This window comes from Neofelis nebulosa, chromosome 2 (assembly GCF_028018385.1).
Source record: "Neofelis nebulosa isolate mNeoNeb1 chromosome 2, mNeoNeb1.pri, whole genome shotgun sequence".
NCBI lineage: Eukaryota > Metazoa > Chordata > Mammalia > Carnivora > Felidae > Neofelis > Neofelis nebulosa.
Genome location: NC_080783.1, coordinates 176654468 through 176676898, shown reverse-complemented (window position 1 = coordinate 176676898; position 22431 = coordinate 176654468). Strand labels below are relative to the sequence as shown.

Genomic DNA, 22431 nt, shown 5'->3' with positions numbered 1-22431 from the left:
CTAGCTCTGACGTCCCCTCAAAGTCACACATCCAAGGGACGCTCTTTTGTAGCAGATCAGGAGGACTTTCCACTGCACGGAGGATTCCAGCCTTGCCAAGTTCTGCCCCAGCCAGGCTCCTGGAGGTGGGCCTCGTGTGTTCCCATTGCATAAGTGTTATTCCAGCCAGTTCCTGGAATCGGAAATACGGCAAACCATTCACCTCGTGGGGAGCCCTTGCCCGGGAGGGATGGTTGTTTGGTTAGCTGTGCCTTCAAGGCCCTTTCCAGGAGAAGAGCTTGTGAAAAGGCTTGTCTAGCAAGGCCACTTTCTGAAGTCAAAGTTGTTTTATTTTCCTTCTTCTTCAGTCACCCAACACACGCTTTTCCGCCCAATGATCTCTGAAATCCGCCTCAGCAGCCTCTGCCTGGCTCAGCCCCGCTGCCATCTCCGGCTGAAATCACACTGTGGCCTCCTCGCTGGTATCCCAGGCTTCCTGCCTCCAGCCAGGACCAGCTATGAGCCAACCTCCACTCTGCAGCCAGGAGGATCTTTCCGAATGCCAATCCTCCTGCATATAGGCCCCAGCGTAAAAATCCTTCAATGGCTCTCCAGCAGCTAAAAAATAAATACTCTCTGCTATTTGAATTGTTTGCAGTGAGAATGTATTATTGTTATAAGTTTGAAAGAAAATGTTTTAAAATGCTTATTTAGCTATGGAAGGGGGTGCTTGGCTGGCTCAGCCGGTAGAGTATGTGACTTTTTTTTTTTTTTTTTTTTTTTTTTTTTTTTTTTTTTTTTACTTTTTGGGACAGAGAGAGACAGAGCATGAACGGGGGAGGGGCAGAGAGAGAGAGGGAGACACAGAATCGGAAACAGGCTCCAGGCTCCGAGCCATCAGCCCAGAGCCTGACGCGGGGCTCGAACTCACAGACCGCGAGATCGTGACCTGGCTGAAGTCGGACGCTTAACCGACTGCGCCACCCAGGCGCCCCTTAGAGTATGTGACTCTTGATCTTGGAGTCATGAGTTTGCCAACCCCACGTTGGGCACAGAGTTCACTTTAAAAAAAAAAAAAAAAAAGTTTCACAGATAGGCTTCCCTCCCTAGAATGAAACTCTCAAAAGAAGTGGGACAGCCAAAACAGCTTCATCAGTGTGTGCTGCATCATCTGAGATAAAGACATAACTTCCATTATAATATTTTGTTATCGTAAATGGTTCCTAGACTCTCGTTGTTAATTCATATTAGACGCGAACTCCAGATTGGGATCCATGTGATTGGCCAGATCTCTTGTATACCAATGAAGGCATACAAATTGCCTAGGAACAATTCTGATGAGCTCCCAAAAGAGAACGAGAGTGGTGAGTGGAAATTACCAGAAGAGCAATTTCAGTCCCCTGCTCTACCCTCCTATCTAATGCCAGTGACACCCTTTGCCCACAGCTGATGTCTTGGGCATCGAAGCTATGTTTGCTCGTGTACCAGCTCTGTGACCCCTTCACTTCTTGAGACTCTATGTTTGCATCTGTTCATGGGCTACTTGTGAAAAGCAAATGAAACCACATAGCATAATGTTTTTAGATGGCTGGCGAATTCAGGGAATACAGAAAACCACCAAAATGATTAAAGTTACCTAGGCACAAACCTGTCTCTACTGCAAGATTAGGCACTTGAATTGGAGAGACCTTGTCCCACTCATCCTGCCTTCCTCAGAGTTCCTAGGAAGTTATCATGAATTCATCAGGTGATCAGCCAGTGATCTGGGTAGGAATTGACATTAGGCCTGGATGTGCGAGCGCTACTGGCTTCTAGTCAGAACAAGGCCAAGCCTATGGGAATGGCCACAGGCCTAACTCAGGCTTGCATCCGCAAAGCAAAGAAGACACATTGTCAAGGGAAGGCAGTACACGGTTAAGTCTTCCCAGATGTCTTCCAGGCGAGCATTTTATTCACTCCCTTACTGAATTTGCCCAAGTTGTGGATTTATCCTATAGCTGCAAAGGCTAAGAAACACTGTGTTGTCAGCCCCCAAGAGCCGATCTTTCTCTCCTGCACATCAAGGGCTAATCTGGAAACCAGATCGCTCGTGTGTTATTGGACAGTGAGCGCAGGAAGGTACCATAACATGGAAGTAGAATCCACACATCAACACGACTAGTACATTCTCTACCTTCTGGGCCACGCGGCTTGGGATGTCACATTAGACACGCTGATGATCACAGAGTGACCTAGGGATCAGCGCAGGAGGAGTTACATGACTACACTATCTAATAGCACCCAATTAAGATAGTCTTATGTGATTCCTAGCACGCAGCATGGACAGAGTGCCAAAATTTCCCTCTCTGACTCTGTTTTCCTTCCTTCTTCAAATATATTGGAGATCTATGGCCGGATTAAGATCAGTTGACTCTCAGAATCCTGGGAGCCATCCTGTCTCCTCACTAATCCTCTTGTGCCTGTCTTAAACTTTAACTCTCAAAGGATAATCTTGTTTCCATATTTCTGAGAGCCCCCCCCCCCAGGAAGTTCCTTGTAATCCTAAGTACTGGCAACAAAGGTTTTACTTGAGAACAGCCTGGTTCAGTAGAATGAGCATAAAATCTACAGTCAAGAAATTGGGATTAAAAAGAGGCTCAGACACTTGCGTGGAATGGACCTCCTCTCGTCATCCGGTAAGGGGGAATAAAATGCTCGTAACCTCCACTAGGGTAGTGGCAAGGGTCAAATGAGGTCAAGGATGTTATCAACCCCATGTGACAAGCTAGTCATTATTTCTGTTCTTTTCTTTAAAGTCTGGGAATAAGAAGGGTATAATTTTACTGTCATTAGGCCATTCTTTAGTTGACACAAAGAGGAAAACCACCTGTAAAATGGGAGGCAGTGTTTCACACTCAATCACTGAGTAGCCATCTTCCCTCCCAGACCAGCCACACCTCTTCTGCATCTGAACTCCTAGTCTCAGACTTCCCTAAAGGATATGTCTGAGGAAGCATCCAATTGGAGACGTTGTCTGGGGAGAGCTGTCTGGGAAGACGTTGGATGTTTTTGCCCCATTTTGCATATAACTGGAGGTTCCAGTGATATGAAAGCCAAGAACTGGGTGGAGATTCGTCCAGACAATAGCCAGACTTTCTGGATACCAGAAAGAGTTCACTTGGGGTTGGACGGATTCAGCTGTCAAGCAGTAGCAGGCACAAGGATTCCTTTTTAATGAGAGCTAACCAGCCCACTCCTCGTGGGGTATGAACAGCATGAGCAGTATTTGGCAGATGAATCTACCTACTGTAGGGTCATCCATCCGGGATCGGCTCAAATGCGGCCCAAAGAACCGGGAGGTCCTTGCGAAACACTCACCACTGTTAATTACAGGACAGTGTGCTGTGGAAACCGAAGCAGATGTTGATTCCCATTCTCTAACCGTCTCTGATTCTCGTGCCTCAATAACTTCCTAACACTCACTCTTTGCTTCAGCAAGACCTGTCTCCTGGCTCCGATCTCCTCATGCCACGACCATTTCCCACCTCTGGGTCTTTGCTCATACTGTCATCTGTCAACAATTAGTAGTTGGGGGTAGGGGGACACAATGGCCTTATCCATAAGTCTCTAGTATCTAGCATGGTGTCTCGACAGAGAAGTAGCTCAGTGAGTGTCAGGCGGATGAATGAATGAATGAATGAATGAGTCAGTGAATGAATCAGTGAATGAGTAAGTGGATGCATAAGTAAAGGAATAAATTAATGAATGGAAGCCTGCGCTTTCCTTCTTCGAATATAAGCCAGCTGATCTCCTGATCTCGTTTTATTCTAGGATGGCCCAGACCGCATAGTTCTCGTAACATAGCAGGAAAATAGGCCAGCGAAACCTGGGGAATCACAATGAGTTTCAGATTAATCGGGCTTAATTCCCAACCATCCAGTGCTAGCCTAGGGGAGTCTAGTACCAATACTAAGATCTGGGGGCACAGACTTGGTATAAACTCCAAACAGTAACCTGTTCTGTTAGGGTGATGAGTTCTTAAAAAAAAAAAAAAACACACAACAACTCAGGTTTTGTCTCCATGGGGCACGACCTGGGTGAATCGGCTTCTCTTCTCATGTCAGAACAGGGTCCACAGAGGCAAGATTGAAACCACTGCTTTTCACATGCCCAGAGAGGTGTGTGCTTCTCTTACAGCTGCTATACAATATAAACAATCGTTACCCTCCATCTCACTGCTGAGAAAGCGGAGTCTCCAAGAGATGAGGTGACTTACCCAATCATATCACTAGCGCACAGGTCCAGGATCCAAATCCAGGCCATTGTGCCTCTAGGTCCATGCTCTTCCATCCACGCCAAGAGACGGCGAGGCCAGTGGTTCTCAAACTTGAGATGTCTGCAGGGCTTGTTAAAACCCACATCGCTGGGCCTCCCCTCCAGATTTTCTGATTCAGCAGGTCTGGGATGCAGCCTGAGAATTTGCCCCTTTAACATGTTCTCCGGTAAAGATGCTGATGTTGGTCCCGGGATTACATTTTGAGAAAAATCTGGCTACAGTAACAGAAAAGACTCTTAATTGTAGTTAATAGAACCCAACTGAGGGTAATTTAAGGAGGAGGAAAAAAAAAAAAAGAAAAAGAGCATTTTATCACATGGATATCAGGGAACCCAAAGGACAGAACGCGATTGAGTCAAACAGGTCTGGAAGCTCTATGCCTAGCTTTCATCCTCAGCTTCTCTTTGAAAGTTGCTTCATTTTTCTCCTTCTGTTTATACCAGCTTCTGAATCTGCCCCCCACCCCCACCTGCCGTCTAGTGACAGACCACATGGCAGGCAGCTTCTTCTAAGTTATGCCATGCAGAGCGAGCAACCCAAAGACAGACAGAACCTTCCTCACTGTCCCAGTCCCAAAGTTCCCAAGACTTGCTTGAGTGGGGTGCACGCCTCTGGTCTAATCACCTGTGAGCGGGACAATCGTGGGGATGGCGTTGTACAAGCGGCTACCAGAGCCCCATTACTGGAACCATACAGATGGACAAAGAAGGCTAGTTTGCAGAGAAAGGATCTGGGTAGTAAACCCAACAGCTGACCACTAGGCTAGGGTGTGATACGTGTGCATACAGAGAGGTAAGAGGTGAGAAAACTGGATTAAGCTGGAGTATTGACCACAACGTGAACAATAATGGTTGGGAAACCTTTCAGAACATGCTGCTGATGGTCTCTGGAAATACTGTTTTTCCCTGGGACTAGAAGAGACAGTAAACAGTAAATCCATCTGGTTTGCAAATTCTCTCAAACAAGTCTACACAGACAATTCCGAGGGCTGAACAGAGCCAATTCTGTTTTCTTAGAAGGACAATGGAATGTGGAATTTCAGACCAGTACAGCTGGCCAAGCTGGGTCAGGGAAAAGGCACAGATTATATTCATTAATGTTTTGCAAACCCACCCAGTTCCGCCCCCCCGCCCCCCCCCCCACCACCCCACCCTTGCCTCTCTCTACCCCACCCTGCAAGGGAAAAGCCTAAAAGTTGCTAAAAAGGGTTGAGAAGAATTTGAGGCAGACAGGGTCAGATGTTCAGCGAGCACTTCCCACGCGGGCACGGGCACCAGCCCACTGCTGTGTTTCCGAGAAGCGTGCACTTCCACCAGGCCATGTGCTGCTGAACTAGGACCCCTGTCCTGGCAGCGCCTCTGAGTCCCTGCTTGCTGGGAATTCCCGTGATGGGAGCGTGGTGAGGGGCAGGTGCCGGCAGGCGGCACCATGGAAAGAGCGCTGGATTTATGATTAAACCTCAGTGGGTTCAACTTCCGGCTCTGGCGAACAGAGTGAACAGCCCAAGGAAGTCACGTGAAGTTGGGCAACATAATAATCCGCATCCCTCTGATTCACCCGACCGCTATGAATAGCAAATGTGATTGGCTGAAGAGTATCACACATGACGTCAGGACAAGGCCACCGCTGGCCCGTATGATGTTTTCATGTACATTAGAAAAAGGCACCGCCTCCACTATGCCAGTGCACGTGGTTTAGCAAGCTGAACATGGGCTGCATTTCTTCCCCGGAGCTACCTCTGCACAGGGAATACCTTCACAGTGTCCCTCAGGTCACGGAGCCCCCTTTCAGAGGGCCACAGAATGGTCTCCGTCAGCTTGGATGATAGCAAGAGGCAAGGAGAGCGGTCAAGGCAGCCGTGACCACTATCCTCCCCGATCTAAGTTAAAAACATCCCAAAATGAGCAATCCCTAACTAGAAACCCACCCTCGCACCAATGGAGAAAGGCGGAGGAAAGACTCGTAAATCTGCTTTCACTGACATGCTTAACTGGAAACACCTACACCATCAAGAAAAAACAAAGTTTTTTAGAAGCTTCAAACTGGCTGGTGTGAACGTACCTATTTTCACAAAACTCCCCCCAGCATCTCCGTTCCTAGACCTTACTATGGCAGGCCTGTACTCACCGTTCCTTCCATTGCCAGGTCTATCTAATATGAGTAGAGGTTTGGTGTTGAATGTCATGTATGAAACAGAGTCTCAGCCGCCAGAGTTCATAAACACAAGTGGGTGTTAACACTACTTATCCTTTGCTTTCTGCTTTTTACTAGAATCCTATTTTTCTTTGATTACTTTTTTTTCCGCTTCTGTCTAAAAACACTATTAAACCTGTATTCCTATTCAAGCTTATCTTTTGCCTCATTGATCTGCCTGCTTCTGCTGAGCCACAGGGCCTGAACCCCTCATGCATGGAACCACAGAGAAAGGGGCACACAGGGCACAATCTTGTTTCTTGTGTGCCTAGTCCTGAACTATATGTCTTTGTCTCTCTCTCCACCCTCACTCCATGCTGCTCCTGAAGCTCCTAGATTCTAATTGCATGGCCCACTTTCCATTTATATCTTCACCTTGCCTTATAAACTTGACCGTCTACTTGCTCCCCCCAGATGTTGAGATCACCTCCCAGCTAACAACATTCTGGTTCTCCCCTCCCAGCCTGATTTCTCCCCTCCCAACCTGTTTCAGGTAAATACTTCTACTGGTTTGGCCGTGCCCTGGGGCATCCCACATTCATCAACCCCACCCCTCGTGAGTTACATACCCAAAAGGCCACCCAAACTCAGGAACCAGAAAAGAATAAGCAGCGTTAAGAGGAAACCCAGTGAAATCTGGAAGGAACAGAAAGGTGCCCTCATGCTCTTCGTGAGGGGGAAATCCCAGCCATCCCACTTGTAAAGAAAGGCACCGTGAACCTCTCAGGAATTGAGTCTGAACCTCATACGAGCGGACAACTGGGGAAACCTCAGGGATGCCGAAAGGGAGTTTCAGGAGGCTCAAAAGAGCTGTAAATACGGTTCATAAAGTGCCAAGTGAAAAATCAATATAGGTTCTCATTAAAGTTGGATGTCAGTTAATACTTCCAGGATTAGGCTGCCTATAACCGCATGTCTTTCTTAAATTCCTGAATGTTTCTGAAATCTGGGGGTCTACCTGCTTTCAGGCTTGTTCCACTCCAATTCACCCCCAAGTAGCCGGAGAGCTTGCCACTTGTCCGCTAAGAACCCGTCAGTTGTTTTACCAGCACTGGTGAAGCTCCATGCGTCCTTGGTCTGCCCACAAGGCCCTGCAGGACCACAGCTTGCCTCCTCACCTGTGTAGATACCTGTCCCCATCACAGGACTCTTTAAGGCACGGCCTCTACCTTCCTCGTTTTTGTGCTCCTATCACCCAGGGTCACCCCGACACATAGTGGACACTCCATAAACAGTGACTGTATCATTTCACTAATTAATAGCATGGACAACGTCTTCCTGATTGGGACCTAATCCCGTTTGTGTAAACTTCTCTTCTTTCTGTGAAGGAAAAAACTAAGCGACATCACTGTGCTCTCAGCCACTGAACCTCAGCGGCCCTGGACCTTGCAAAAGCAGTCCCTAGGGCTGCGGGGTTATGTGGCTGGGCTGGGGCTCCCTCCGCAGCCCGTGTCTGCAAGGCTGAGTCCTTGAGCACGAATCCCGCCCTGGTTGGAGAAGGAGAAAATAGCTAGTAGCCACTGATAGCCTGCAGCCAAGGAGATGTTTTTCTAGTCTGAACCCACACACCCAGACGGTCCCGAGAGATCCTGAGGGTAAGTGAATGTCCGCTTGCACAGGAACTCGACTCCCTGTGGGGGCCACCTCAACACCAAGCCCACCCTGGTCTTACTCCCCGGCACCCGGCCGTCTGACGCCCACTTCCTCTACCACGTTCCACAACAATGAGGTCTCCTGGCGCCCCGTCTAGCTTCTGTTCCCCCTCGCCTTCGTTCCAGAATGCCTCCTGGAAAGGTTCTAAGTTTTCTCCCAAGAGTGGGGGATTGTTGGCTGTTCAGCAAAGCCAGCATGCTTGAGTGCACTCGGCAGGCTCCAATGCAAAGGTTCTCTCGATGGCTTTTGGCAGCATGAAGCGGCCGTACCAGCTGTCTTCCCATCACAGACCCTCCTTACATCCCCAAGGTCCAAAATATCCCAGAGTGGTGGCATGAAGCAAAGGTCAGAAGCACCCCAAGGACAAGCAGGCACTTGTCTTGTCGACCCCATGACATTTCTGCTAACTTGGGACCCTTTGTGAAAGGCAACTTCTCTCGCAGACAGCTGAACAGAGGGTGCTGGGGAGAGGCCGTATGCAGAGTAGAAAAAGCAAGGACTGTGAAACCAGAAGGTCCAGGTTTGGCTCCCTGAATCCAGCTTTGGGGTCTCTGACAAGCCACTGAAGCTTTCTGGAGCCTCCTTTGCCGAGAGCCCATGAGGTCAGTTAGATCTGAGCCTGCCGCATACACAGCAAGTAGAGAACCCCGACAAGTTGTGCCTTCACTGAGTGCCAGATTCTCCGTCCATGAAAACCAGCCCAAAACTCCTTCCCCCCTTTGGGAGGAGCACTGGGTGTTGTGGGTGAGCAGTGGATCACGGGAATCTACCCCCAAAACCAAGAGCACACTGTATACGCTGGTATGTTAGCTAACTTGACAAAAAATTATATTAAAAAAACAAACCGAAACAAAAAAAAAAAAGCCATCCCCCTTAAATCCTCTCGGCAGCTTCTTGAAGCTCAGAGAAGTTCAAGCGCTTTCTAAGGTCACATAGGTGATGCTGCAGAACCGGGATGGAACTCAGCTCTAATGCCCAAATCCTATCTCCCGAGGCTCGTCCTTCCAGAGCAAATAAGACACACACAGAGTCTCTGCTTTCAGCCAACTGGAGTCTTTCAGAGAAGTTATGTTTACAACTCAAAATATGTGCCTTGTGTCCCTTTAGGTTTGGTAGAACTTCTTCGGCCAGGTGAGACACAGGAGCTGGGCTCCGAAGAATGGGTTTGCTGCGCCCCTCGTACCCTCGAATTCCAGCAACACTGGCCAGGGTAAGTGGCTCTCCGGCAGCAACAGGATGGGCTTGTGAGCAGGGGTGCTGTCTGCACTTACCTCACCTGCCCACAGCCTCCTCCTTCTGTCTCACCTTTCCCCTCGCTTTGCCACTCTTGACTCGAAGTGTACTTTATCTCACAGGTCGGAGTGTCTCTGTGTAAGTAGGCTGCCTTCGTGCATTTTGCAACAAGGCACAGGATGGGGCAGTTCCCCACTCCACACCTACTTAAGCGTAGACACTGCTGGGCCAGTGACTGGTTTCCGTCCTCACTTTGTGTAAGGCCCCTGCCTCGAACGCCCTCTCATCCCTGCAGTTGGGGCCACTTGCCCTCTCCCACCAGGCCTCCAGGTTCACTAATTAGGGACACTGAGGAGCCCAGATATGGGCAGTCGGGGTCTGGCGGTTCAAGCAGGTCAGCCTGCTGAGCTCACGCAGAGGGTGGCCCCGATTTCAGTGAAGGTGCTCATGGTGCTTCTGCAGACCAGTGTCAGAGCCTCAGTCCCCACCTGTCCCTGTGCCTACCCTCTGCTGAGGCGTCCCGCCAGCCCCCAGGTTCTTTTCAGGATTGGGCCTTTGCTCTCGCCAGACCCTGTCCTGCAGCCAACCCCAAGGCCTTTAGAGGTGAGCACAACGTGGGACAACTTGGAGGTAAACGAACAACGACTGCACTCAGATTTGACCCTTCACATCAGTGGATGAGAACCGAAATATGCAAAGTCATCTGAAAGACCTAGATGGGCTCCCAGGCAGGAGAGGCTGAAAACCCCGATGACTTCTAAAGGAAGGCAGGTCACACTGCAAGGGAGCTGGCCGACCGTTTCAACTGAAAAAAAGAGAAGGTTACAAAGTCAAACCAAAGGACACCGCCTATGGAGAAGATTCAGCCGAACAATTTCCAGCATTTACAGCCCCACTGGCAGACTGCCCCTACTGTGTGGTCAATAACTGATGGGTCTCATAAAGATGTTATAGGGACCTAATTCTCCTTGTTCCTATTTCATGCTTGCCACACAACCTTGCACCTAGGGGTTAGTTTTACCGGTAGGTCTGCTTTCAGGGAAAGCATGAGCTTATTATGCCGGTGGGAACATTCCATTCCTGCAACCTTGAATTAGCAAGTTACATGAACAATTGGGCTTCTGAGACCCTTCAATCTCATTAACAGTCTCCCCTTGAGTCAAAGATACACTGCCAGAGACCTCACAAAGTAGATGTCTACGTCTGAAAGCCAGCACGGTTGTGGAGAATTCACCGCATGATTGACAAACTGTAAGACCCTTTGGTGGCCAAGCCATTGGGGATCAGTGGGTAGGACATGTAGCTGCCAAAGAGAGCGTTCTTTTCTACATGTGAAATTCCACTTCTCCCCAGTCCTCCTGAGGCTGGCATCCACAAGAGTGCACGGCTGTTTTCCCTATTATCTGTCCCCTATCGGGATGCCTGTCCACCCCTCTCCCCGTACACCCCACTCACCCTGGTGGATTTCTAGGCACCTGTTCTCAGTCTGGACTGCCCACCACAGTCCCTGGGGAGCAAGCACACCTTGACGGGACTCACCCTTCCCCTGTGTAGTTGGGCCAGACTCTCACTAACAGCCAACACCCCGTTGGTGAGAATGATTACCAGTTGGTGAGAATGATTACCAGTACCCAATCCCTCTCCATGCAACCTGTCCCACTACCTAACCGAAGTCAGAGCCACGCCTTCCCTCCCATGTGGCTCCCTGGCCACGGCCACCCCCACCCAGCTCATACAGGAAATAGAAATGTGTCTCCTCGGGTAATTAACATATTAAAAATGTTCATTTCCTAGTATACAGCACTACTCAAACTGGATGGAAAAAAACAAGAAGGTGGCACTGGAAGAACACAGATTTACTACAATAGATATTTTGTGTTTGGTTATCCAACTGTCAGGCATCCTTTGATACCACTTTTGAGGGAACAGGGAAGCAGGAATGTTCACCCAGTGCTAGCAGCAATTAAAAATTTTTACAGCTTTCCGGGGGGATAACTTGACAATACGGTATACGGAAATGTCTTTAAAACTGAAATGTACTAGGGGCGCCTGGGTGGCTCAGTCGGTTAAGCGTCCGACTTCGGCTCAGGTCATGATCTCGCGGTCCGTGAGTTCGAGCCCTGCATCGGGCTCTGTGCTGACCACTCAGAGCCTGGAGCCTGTTTCAGATTCTGTGTCTCCCTCTCTCTCTGACCCTCCCCCGTTCATGCTCTGTCTCTCTCTGTCTCAAAAATAAATAAACGTTAGAAAAAAAAAAAAAAAAAAAAAAAAAAAAAGAGTCGTATGCTTGGGGCACCTGGGTGGCTCAGTCAGTTAAGTGTCCACCTTTGGCTCAGGTCATGATCTCGCGGTCCGTGAGTTCGAGCCCCACGTCGGGCTCTGTGCTGACCGCTCAGAGCCTGGAGCCTGTTTCAGAGTCTGTGTCTCCCTCTCTCTCTGACCCTCCCCTGTTCATGCTCTGTCTCTCTCTGTCTCAAAAATAAATAAACATTAAAAAAAAATAAAAAAAAAACTGAAATGTACTTTAAATCATCAACTGCATTTTTAGGATTCTAGCCTAAGGAAGCAAAGAGGCTCACTGCAGCATTTTTTAACACTAGCGACAAATTACATCAAACTAAATATTTAACAGAGGATTGGTTCAATGAATGGCACATTCATAGAACAAACTACGAGGCAGCCCTTTTTAAATTATACAGAAACGTATTTATAGATGCAGAAAGATGTTTATAATATATATTGTTAAGCAGAAAAACACGTTACAAATATACATGGGGGAGAAGTCTGAAAAGCCATACCAACATGACAATAATTTTTATTTTTGGATGATAGAATTAATGGGTAATTTTTATTTTTCACTTGTTTCAGTATTTTCTCATTTTTAGGCAGTAAATATATATTAGTGGCAAAAATAAATAGATAGATAGATAGATAGGTAGAATGAATGAAAGAATGAATGAATGAATGAATTTGGGTTTTTTCAAGGGTGTGGACTTCATACTCACACAGACTCAGGTTCAAGTCCCAGCTAGACCACAAAGACATTACTTACACTCCCTGAACCTCAGTTTCCTCATATCCCAAAAGTCGATCCTAGCACCTTCCTCATGAGGCATTTGCAAGGATTAAATGAGGAAACATAAATAAAGCACCTGGCACCAAGTAGACATTGATGACATTTTTCCCTTCCTTCCTGGATGTCCAAAAATACCTCAGAATAACAATTCACAAAGACAAGATGGTCAAACACGCACCTAATTATGTAAAACGTAGTTTGGAAACTTAGGAAAGACTCGTATTTAATGCTCCGGGCTTAATTTTTTCAGCTCTGATCTCCCCAAGCCTGCATGGTGGCACACACGGAGCCCCGTAGGTTGGCAACCCAGGTGGAATCAGGCAGGCTGTGTTACCCAGCCCCAGCAGCAGGTGGGGCCGGTCTCCATCCTGTGTCTATAGACAGCCTGCCGTACCCACTGGCCAGCACTGGACACAGCTCACGGAAGGCTATCCCACCAGACTGACTGCAGACACTGGGACCCTCCTCTCCGGCCCCTACATGCTCCCATCTTCATCCAGGTCCCATTCACGTCCCACTCTTAGCATTTTGGACTTGAGCTCCCAGGTTCATGAGCCTAGCTATCCATCAGGAATCCAGCTGGGATCTGCCCTGTCTTCTTTTCAGCTTCTCATTCATTCACTCTCCAAACTTGACGCCCCCCTAACGGATACGAAGCTCGGCACTAAGACACAGGATGAATCAGAGACAGGCCCTGCTCTGGGGGGCCTCACAGTCCGGGGGGAGAACTGACAGCAACACTATATGCTGTGGTATAGTGACTATTAGTATCATACTTGTAGCACTTGCCCTATGCTTTTAAAAACATTTATTGGGGCGCCTGGGTGGCTCAGTCGGTTAAGCGTCCGACTTCGGCTCAGGTCACCATCTCGCGGTCCATGAGTTCGAGCCCCACGTCGGGCTCTGGGCTGACCGCTCAGAGCCTGGAGCCTGTTTCCGGTTCTGTGTCTCCCTCTCTCTCTGCCTCTCCCCCATTCATGCTCTGTCTCTGTCTCAAAATAAATAAATGTTAAAAAAAAAAAAAGTTAAAAACATTTATTAATTTCTTTACAATAATACCAAACCCACTACACATTAATCTAAATAACACGTTAAGTGAAAAAATCTATATGAAAATTAGCGAGAAGAATGGCATTGTTTCACAAGTTTACAAATCCCTTTAATGTCTGATTTATTAGCATACAGGTGGATTTCTGTAGCCTCTTTTTTTTTTAAGTTTATTCATTTCGAGAAAAAGAGAGTGCAAACGCACGGGCAAGTCGGGGAAGGGCAGAGAGAAAAGGAAAGAAAGGAAGAAGAGAGAGAATTGGGGCACCTGGGTGGCTCACTCGGTTGAGTGTCCAACTTTGGCTCAGGTCATGATCTCACAGCAAGTGAGTTCGAGCCCCGCATAGGGCTCCGGTGCTGACAGCCCAGAGCCTGGAGCCCGCTTCGGATTCTGTGTCTCTCCCTCTCTCTGCCCCTAACCCACTTGCATTCTGTCTCTGTCTCTCTCAAAAAATAAATAAACATTCAAAAAAAATTTAAAAAGGAAAAGAAGACAGAGAATCCCCAGCAGTCTCTAGAGCCCAGTGCAGGGGTCAAACCCACGAACCATGAGATCATGACCTGAGCCAAAAGCAAAAGTCAGATGCCTAATGGACTGAGCCACCCAGGGGCCCCTCCTCTTCTTTTTTTTTTTTTTTTTTTTTTTTTAATTAAGTAGGCTTCACACCCATCCTCTTTTGCATTCAGTCTATGATGATATGGTATTTGGTTGTGTGAAAAGATAAGCTGGGGACAGTAAAAATTTTAAGAGCTTTGAGGGGTACTGACGGTGCACAGCCTGCTCGGGATTCTTCTTTCTCTCTCTCTCTCTCTCTCTCTCTCTCTCTCTCTCCTTCTCTTTCTCAAAATAAAGAAATAAACTTTAAAAATGTTTAAAGAAGAAAAAAAATGGGCTTATTTGAGTAAAAATCAATTTGAATGAGGCAGCACCAAACCGGTAGTGATTAGCAATGCTCCCATGTCAGGAGTGCTCCCATGGAGGAGCTGGGGGCAAGACGTTCGCAGAGAAGACAAGGAAGTATGGCTAGGGAATTACTGGATTGGCCATAGCTTAAGCAATGGTTGCCTTATTTGGGAAAGCCTATTAGGTTGGGATTGATTATCCTTAGGTTTTGATTTCTTAAACTTGAGGCAATTAAAGGCTTAAATTTTGGTTTGCTTGCCTAGGATACAAAGGCATTAGAATGACCTTAGCCTATAACATTAACAACTCAGGCAACAACAGATGTTGGCAAGGGTGCGAGAAAGAGGATCTCTTTTGCACTGTTGGTGGGAATGCAAGCTCGTGCAGCCACCCTGGAAAACAGTATGGAGGTTCCTCAAAAAACTAAAAATAGAACTACCCTCCCATCCAGCAATTGCACTACTAGGTGTTCATCAAAGGGATACAGGTGTGCTGTTTCAAAGGGACACATGCACCCCCATGTTTATAGCAGCACTATCAACAATAGCCAAAGTGTGGAAAGAGCCCAAATGTCCACTGATGGATGAATGGATAAAGAAGATGTGGTATGTACACACACACACACACACACACACACACACACACACTGGAGTATTACTCGGCAATCAAAAAGAATGAAATCTCGCCATTTGCAGCTACGTGGATGGAACTGGAGGGTATTATGCTAAGTGAAATTAGTCGGTCAGAGAAAGACATAGATCATATGACTTCACTCATACGAGGACTTTAAGACACAGAACAGATGAACATAAGGGGAGGGAAATAAAAATAATATAAAAACAGGGAGGGGGACAAAACATCAGAGACTCTTAAACATGGAGAACAAACCGAGGGCTGCTGGAGGGGGTGTGGGAGGGGGGATGGGCTAAATGGGGAAGGGGCACTAAGGAGTCTACTCCTGAAATCACTGCTGCACTCTATGCTAATTTGAATGTAAATTTTTAAAAACTCAAAAAAAACAAACAAAAAAAGAATGACCTTAGCCTAATGGCCTCTTTGTTTAATTAGTTCAACAGCTGAAAGATAAGAAGAAATGTGGCCTCACACAGACGGTGGAGTCGACTAAGGGAGACCTATTTTAGCAGCTTATTCAGGGAACTGTGGATATTCTTCTTTGATACTATACCAACACTCGACAGGCGGTGGGTGGTTTCTTAAAGGATGGACGGAATTTGACAGTTCACAGTGGAGGATATAAATCTTCCAAAATTCTCATTCTTAATTTGTACTCTCAAATATGGTCTTGTTTTCTGTGAAGTGACAGCCCCCCAAAATCTGCCAACTACCCAAGTCTGATAGCCACAGTGTGTGTATCAGTCATTCTTTAAAGGGAAAACTGTGTTCTCAGAAAAAAAAGTGGCTAGCTCAGTTCCCAGCTCAAACAACTGTGCCGGCATGCTTCCTTGAGGGTGCCAGGGTACTGTGGTGGGCAGCAGAAATAGCTTATGAATACTTCCCATTTCATCACACAAAGCATTAAAAAGATAAGTACTCGGGGCACCTGGGTGGCTCGGTCAGTTCAGGGTCCAACGTCAGCTCAGGTCATGATCTCACAGCTCGTGAGTTCGAGCCCCGTGTCGAGCTCTGTGCTGATAGCTCAGAGCCTGGAGCCTGCTTCGGATTCTGTGTCTCCTTCTCTCTCTGCCCCTGTCCTGCTCACACTCTGTCTCTCTCTCTCTCTCTCTCTCTCTCTCAAAATAAATAAATGTTTTAAAAAAGAATTTTTTAAAGACAAGTACTCAAGGGTTGACATTTAATAAATGTGGTCACTTTTACTGCTTCACCAAGCAACACTGAAAACTGGCTTTTCGTTTTTTTCTTTGTTTACTGTGCATGCGCGGGGGTGAGTCCCAGAGTGATTGCTACTGTAGCAAAGTAACTGTGTGTCAGGTTCCTCCAGGGCCCTCAGACTACACTTCAAGAACCGCTGCTTTATACGATAGACCCGGGATCAACCTGCGGCTGTAGGAGCTTCCTCCTGCAGATCAAAGTTTGGACTGAAACCCTGCCCTGAGCCTCATGACTGCAACAGCCCGCATGGCTTGGCCAGCCCCTTCCCCCCCCAGCCTCCAAGAGTCAGCCCCAGTCCCTTGACCTCCAGCTTCCCGCTCGGATGCACCACTCACCACCACTTGTCATCCACCTATAGAAACAGAGGGGAATTCACATGCCCCGGGCCCTGACTGTGTGCCAGGCATGACTTTATCGGATTTAATTGTCACGACACTCCTGTGAGGTAGATATTATCATCCCCATTTTGCCAGTGAAGAAACTGAGGCCCAGGGAAGCAGGATTCCCACACAGATCTGTCTGACATGATAGTGAAGGCTCGTGCCGCCTTCTGGTCCATTCTCACAGTCTCATCCCCACCCCCGGTCTGGACTTCCTGCCCTTCGGGTCTGCCTGCTGGGGAGGTTCCAGCATGCCTCACGACCAAAATTTCCTGAAATGAGAAAATTCCCAGCACTGGCCGTTTTAATCATCCAGCGTCTGAATTCCTAACGTTCACAAATCACTCAGATGTTGGAAACTATGAGACACCTCAGTCTCCGGAACGGATAACTGATAAAGTCTGAGCTGAGTTCGCTTCTGCCGGTGTCCGTCGTGCATGAGCCCAGGAGACGAGGCTTTCCTCTGGGGAGCACTTCCACCCAAAGCTGACGGTTTGCCATCTCTGTCTTTGTACTGCACACGGGAGTTGACATCCTCTGGCCTCTTCCTCGGTGCCAGGGGGCTCCCTGGAAAAGCCAGAGCCCATTCAAACAAGTCACAAAACAACTCCCCAGGATGTGACCAGGATAAGAATCACATCCTAAGACTCCGCTTCAGGAAAGTTCATCTCAAAATAAACCCAGAGCTGAAGTAAATAAAGCATTAGGATTATTTTGGGAGAGCAATTTAACAGAACTAGAGAAAGGAAAAAAAGAAAAGAAAATACTATTGTCCCCAGCCTTTGTTCAGACATTCTGCGTTTCTGGTACGTCTTGTTAAGTGGTGGTTTCGTATCTGACATTGATGCAAGGGGGAAATGACCCATGTTTATGAAAATTATACCATCTCTGCTGAGGGGAAGAGTGTCCTTTAAGCACTGGTTGGAGAGAGGGCAGAGAGTCTGATGAGGATTCAAGGTTGTGTTGATTAAAGCTGGAAGAAACATGTAATTTGTGCAAAAGAACCGAGCGAACAGCAGCTAAGGAAGAACAGTGCTGAGCACGTACCAAGGGGACCCTGCGGTGCTGGCTCCCAGGGGAGGTGGGGCCGCAGACAGACAGCAAGATTTCTCAGGACAAGAGAAGGAACAGCACTCGGCACAAGGAAGGGCAAAGCAGTTGGCAGAATGGACGCCAACAGAGCCTCCACTCACGCATTCCACCAAAACAAACAGGTTGTTGTTCTATTGTGGTGTGACCATGATCTTCCTGCAATCACTCCTTCATCCCATATGTAACAAGTCCATGGTCCTTGGCTAGGCACTGGGAAGATCTCAGGGATGACAACACCGCTTGTGCCCTCCAGGAACTTCCAGGCCAGTGGGCAAAACGGACTTGTGAACAGGCAAGGATAGGAAAGCAACGATGCTATGGATTCTGTTGGGGAAGCGGGTGCACCCAGGACGCTTCCTCCGGAAGGTGGCAGTTGACCTAGTTAAACTCCCAGCGAGGACGGTGCGGGGAGGGGTTTGACAGATGGAGGTGGATGTCGATGGTCAGCATGCGTACTCCCAAAGATACCAAGGCATCAACCTTCTTCAGTCTGTGTTGTATCATTCCACTTAAATCCTTCTGAATTGGTATAACTTCTATGGTCCTTAATTTAAACAGGGTAAGCAAGAAATGGTCATATTTGACTTAGGAAAGCCACATAATCTAGTAGTGTTTGGGGTTTGGGGGCCCACAGACCTGGGTTTGAATTCTGCCTCTGCACTCACTAGTGGTGGACAAGTTGCTTGACCTGGAACCATATCTACCTCACAGATAAGAAATAGAATGAAGTTGTAAGAAATAGAATGAAGCAATTAGAGTGTCTGGCACATTCTGTCTCTGAGATCAAGTAACCACTACTCAAATATCCCTCGGGGCAGCTGGGTGGCTCCGTCAATTAAGCATCCGACTACGGCTCAGGTCATGATCTCGCGGTCCGTGAGTTCGAGGTCCACGAGTTTGAGCCCGGCATCGGGCTCTGTGCTGACAGCTCAGAGCCTGGAGCCTGCTTCAGATTCTGTGTCTCCCTGTCTCTCTGCACCCCCCCCCCCCACACTCTGTCCTTCTCTCCTTTAAAAATAAACAAACATTAAAAAATATATATATGTATATGTATGTATATACATATATATGTGTATATATATATGTATACGTATGTATATACATATATATGTATATGTATGTATATACATGTATATATGTATATATGCACACATATATATACACACACATATATATACACACACACACACATATATATACACACATATATATACATACACACACACACACACACACACACACACACACACACACACACACATATATATAGGGGCGCCTGGGTGGCTCAGTCGGTTAAGTGTCCGACTTCAGCTCAGGTCACGATCTCACAGTCCATGAATTCGAGGTCTGCGTGTTTGAGCCCCGCATCGGGCTCTGTGCTGACAGCTCAGAGCTTGGAGCCTGCTTCGGGTTCTGTGTCTCCTTCTCTCTCTGCCTCTCGTGCTCTCTGTCTCTCTCAAAAATAAACATTAGTAAGTAAATAAATAAATAAATTATATATATATATATATATATATATATATATATATATATATATATCCCTCAACTCCCTGTATTACTTTCTCTCTCCAACGCCACGACCTAATCCAGGCTGCCGTCTCTCCCCTGGACTACAGGACAGCCTCAGCGCTCCTGTCCCTGCTTCCTATCTTGTTCCCCTCTGAGCCCCTTCAAGCTACCAACAAGGCTTTCAGGTACTTATGTGCCCGTGCCTTTCCCCGGCGTCAGCCCCTCCACAGCTCCCCTTGTCCGCGGGGTTGAAACAACAGTGGCTCTCAGCACATTCACCACCTGACCCTGCTTACCTCCCAACCTGATCTGCCCCACACTGTCCCATCACACTCCAATTCACTTTTGCCTCCAGAATTTGGGTGCGCTTCCTTTGGACTGGAGCACAGTCCCTGCTGCCGGCCCTTTCCTCCAGGCTAACGTTCTCCTTCCCAATGCTCTATGCTTCTATCCTTCTTTCGGGATGCTCTTCCTGCCTCCTACCCTATGGCAAGGCTGGATCTGGTGCCCCTTTTTGTGCTCCCATAAAGCCACTTCCATGTTTTCCCCATAGCCCTACTCTATTGTAATCCAGTTCTCTGTAGCAATTGTTAGACAGTCATTTCTTAAGAGTAGGTCTTGTACTGTCCCCATTATCTGGCCTGTTTTGAATGAATGAACAATCTCATAGCTAATGAATGGCAGAAATGAGATTAAAACCCAGGGCACTCTAATTCCTAAACTCACGGGTTCCCCCCATCCCCACTGAAACCTAAAGACAGGTAGTGCTACCCCCCATCCCCTTGATCCCCCCCAACTCCTCCCCACCCTCCTGCAACAAACAACATTCTATAGCCTCTCTACTAGGTGTGGACTCACTTTCTGCCAGGAATGCATATCTCCATGGCAGACTGAGGCTCTGTCTGTATTGTGCAAAGTTATTATTCTCAAGGAAATCACTCAACCCACTGATTTTGGTGAAAACATTCTGGAGTGACAGCAATAACAGGGGGCTTTCCTGAGCTTAGGACATTGGTTTTGGGGAGTGGCAAAAACCACATTGCAACTCGGTTCAGGAGAAAATTCCTGGAAATTTGAGCAAGCTTGTTTGTTTCTTACTCATTAAAGTGCATTGTGCCAACTCTCATTCTTTTGTCAATATTTGCAGACTGAAGACATGACAAACTGCTCTCTGTGCTGGTCAAGATATGGATGCTGAATGATGGGACTAGGGACAAAAATCCCCTGGGACCAAAAGAAGAAGTTTCATGACTGGCTATAGGACAACTTTTTCCCATTTTGGAAGGTTCCACCACAGGATGGGAAAAGCACATGTATCGGCTGAACATGGGAGACACTCCCCTTCTCTTCCACCCAGAGTTATTCGAGTCCAGAGCACAAAGGGACTTGTATGTCACATAAGGAGTTTGGATGTTAATACTAATAATGCCAATTATTGGGGACCTTCATTGTGGTAGATACACTTAATGTATTTTTATAATCCTGAGAGCTAAGAATTGATACAACCATACTATGGATTTGGAAAATGATGCAGAGAAGTTAAGAGCCGTGTCACTTCCACTCAACTGCTAAGTGACCAGGTTCAATTATGTCCTTTCTGCCCTATCTCACCTGCCTCCCTCCTCCCGGGCTCAGCCACCATCATCTCTCTTTGGAGTAGCTCCAAATGGTTCTCCCAGCTTCCTCTTTTTCCCTCCTCCAATGCAGGGAGATCTTTAAAAATGCAAACCAGTTATGTCAACCTTCCTGAAATCTGCTTGAAATCTTCCCACCGTAACAGGGGTTGTTGCTACTTCCCAGCATCCATCCTGCCAGCAATCCCGTGGTTTGGTGAGCCTAGTTAACTAATCTGGGGAGTCCCATGAGCCCTGCTGTAGGAATTGGTAATCCAGGCACTGCATTCTCGTCGCTGCAGAGATTGAGCAAGGTGTTAGGAGAGGCCATTAGTCAGAAGTTCAGCAATGATGTTCTGTTTTCATTCTGGGGCTCTCTGTCTCCGTCCCTGTCTCTCTATCTCTGTCTCTGTCACTGTCTCTTTCTTACTCCAGAACATGAATGAAAAAGCACAGCCTCCGTGCCTGCGGGAAGCCACCTTGGGAGGGAGGCACTGAGCTTCACGAGAGGAGCACAGAGCCAAGGGGATCACAGAGACAGAGTTGGAGCCTCGGCTGCACCACATCTGAGGACTCTCTACCTTTCAGCCTTCTAGTTATGGTGTGCCAATAAACCCTCTTTATTATTCAAGCCGGCGTGCATTAGGTTCCCTGTAACCTGCCACAGAAAGTCTCCCGAGAGGTTCGAATGCCTCCCAGGGCACTTTGAATTGCATCCAGATGCCCTACCTTGGTATTAAAGGTCCACTAACCTCCAAGATCAATGAGAGGTGAGGGCAAGGACTGGACTTTCATCTACCCTGGTACTGCCAGCCCCTCACATCAGTCTAGCACGTAGCAGGCACTCTAAAAAAAAAAAAAAAAAAAAAAAAATTGTTTTTGGAGCCTATGAAGCCAGGTGTCTCTCTACTACATTATCTGCTTCCCGAAGGCAGGTGGTCCCACTGGCGTCCCACTGCATCGCATGCTGGACCGGCCTCTCTGCAAGTCAGCCGCATTTTGCTGGACATCAGTTTTATTAGACATTCAGCTCCCCCATCAGTGTCCTTGGGGACACCACCATCAGGGAGGGCTTGGCCCTTCTGAATGTGAGGATGTCAAGCTGTGCCTCTGATGGCCAGACACTCCCAGAGGAGGCAGCATCCCAGCAACGCCTAAGCTGTGGACCTTCCCCCTCACCCCCCACCCCCCTTGCCCAAGGAGAACCTCTGGAACAGGCTGGAACTCCCACGAGCAAGTGGGGAGGGGACTCCTAGCCATCATGATCCGGGCAGTGGGGCATAAAGAACATTCAGGCATGGGTCAGAGGAACATTTTATTCCTTTTGTTTATCTGACCAGCAGGCCCTTCCTGCCCTGAGCCCTCTGCACGGCTGCTTCCTCTGCCTGGTCACCCAGTTACTCTACTCTCCGAAGAACCTTTGTCCTAATTCTCTGCAGACTGTTGATCAATAACTGATTTTACTTACCTGTGTGTTTATTTTTCTCTGTCCCTTCTTCTCAAACATAAACTCCATAAAAGCACAGACCGAAACTCTCTGCCTCATCACCACATCTCTGGTATCGAGAATCCCCTAATACACACAA

The 22431-nt window shown here is 47.7% G+C and overlaps 2 long non-coding RNA genes across 4 annotated transcripts in view; both read right to left on the bottom strand.

Annotated features, from left to right (window-relative positions):
* LOC131504679 (uncharacterized) overlaps nucleotides 1-22431 on the bottom strand; it is an 81112-nt gene that overhangs the window by 5791 nt on the left and 52890 nt on the right. The window lies entirely within an intron of this gene.
* Nucleotides 15454-22423, bottom strand: LOC131504678 (uncharacterized). 3 transcript variants are annotated; one of them, XR_009258104.1, is made up of 4 exons: nucleotides 22052-22216; nucleotides 21598-21691; nucleotides 20091-21141; nucleotides 15454-18267 (listed from the first exon to the last, which is right to left on the bottom strand). It is a non-coding gene; the product is annotated as an uncharacterized LOC131504678 (long non-coding RNA). The 3 variants fall into 3 exon arrangements; XR_009258103.1 differs by lacking the exon at nucleotides 22052-22216 and adding an exon at nucleotides 22314-22423 and having other exon boundaries at nucleotides 20091-21691; XR_009258102.1 differs by having other exon boundaries at nucleotides 20091-21691.